Source organism: Schistocerca cancellata, chromosome 5, assembly GCF_023864275.1.
Source record: "Schistocerca cancellata isolate TAMUIC-IGC-003103 chromosome 5, iqSchCanc2.1, whole genome shotgun sequence".
Taxonomy (NCBI): Eukaryota; Metazoa; Arthropoda; class Insecta; order Orthoptera; family Acrididae; genus Schistocerca; species Schistocerca cancellata.
The window spans coordinates 364,302,380-364,303,679 of record NC_064630.1 but is presented as its reverse complement, the minus strand read 5'-3'; the positions used below and the strand labels follow the sequence as shown (position 1 = coordinate 364,303,679).

The 1,300-nt window shown below is 44.5% G+C and overlaps 1 non-coding gene across 1 annotated transcript; it reads right to left on the bottom strand.

The window, feature by feature from the left end:
* Positions 1–978: 978 nt before the first annotated feature.
* Trnat-ugu (transfer RNA threonine (anticodon UGU)) lies at positions 979–1,053 on the bottom strand. The gene has a single exon. It is a non-coding gene; the product is annotated as a tRNA-Thr (tRNA).
* Between the last annotated feature and the right edge of the window lie 247 nt (positions 1,054–1,300).

The following is a 1,300-nucleotide window of genomic DNA, read 5'->3' as shown; positions in this document are numbered from 1 at the left end:
TAATACAAACTGCAAAATAATAAGTGTAGTGGTAGTATTAGGTCTAATGGTAGCCACTCTGATTACTAATGAAACACCCTCCGTCCCAGGTACGAACCCCGTTACCGCCTAAATTTACAATAAAAATCATCGGCAATAGCGGCCGAAGACTTCTGGCAAACAAGCCTTCTCATTCAGTCAACAACCCTCTCAAAGAGGAACGAGAAGCGGACGGAGGCTCAGGACCGTCTCTTACCTCTGGTGTAGGAAACTACCACTAAAAGGCGGAAGAATCAACAATGGTCAACGTCATTAGGATGCAGAAACTAATAAAAACAGCTGCACTAAAGACACATAATTTGTATCCAGAGGACATTTGGCCTGCAATTGAAAAAGTATCATGATGATCTCTCCATTGGCAAAAGATTCCGGACTAGTCCCCCATTTCTCCGGGAGGGGACTCTTAGGGGGAGGCGGCCATGACAAAAAGATTCAGTAACCTAGAAACGATAATGTTCTACGAGTTGAGGCGTAGAATGTCAGAAATTTGAATGTGGTACGGAAGCTAGACAATCTGAAAAAGGTAATGCTAAGGTTCAATCTAGGTATGATGGGAGTCAATGAAGTGAAATGGAAAGAAGACAAGGATTTATGGTCCGGTGAGTATAGTGTTGTATCAGCAGCAGCAGAAAATGGTATAATGGGATTAGGATTCTTTATGAATTGGAAGACAGGGCAGAGAGTGAGCTATTGTGAATATTTTAGTGAAAGGGTATGTTCTCATCGGAATCAATAGCAAACCAACACCGACAACGATAGCTCAGGTACACATACGGAAATCGCAAGCCGAAGATGATGAGAAAGAGGAATTATATGAGGATATTGAATGAGTAATTCGGTACTTACTGGGAGATGAAAATGTAATAAATGATAATTAAATGGACACCCTAGCTGCAAACAGGCGTTGATGTACTTCATTGGGGACATGTTGAAAATGTGTGCCCCGACCGGGACTCGAACCCGGGATCTCCTGCTTACATGGCAGACGCTCTATCCATCTGAGCCACCGTGGGCACAGAGGATAGTGCGTCTGCAGGGACTTATCCCTTGCACGCTCCCCGTGAGATCCACATTCCCAACATGTCCATACCACTACATTCGTAGTGCGCCTAATAGATATTTGCCCATCATCCTCATTACTCGTGGCAGATTAATCTACCAAGTCCCGTACGAGTTCGGCCATTGACCTTCATGTGCGAACGCACACGCTTTGCCCGAACTCGTACGGGACTTGGTAGATTAATCTACCACGAGTAATGAG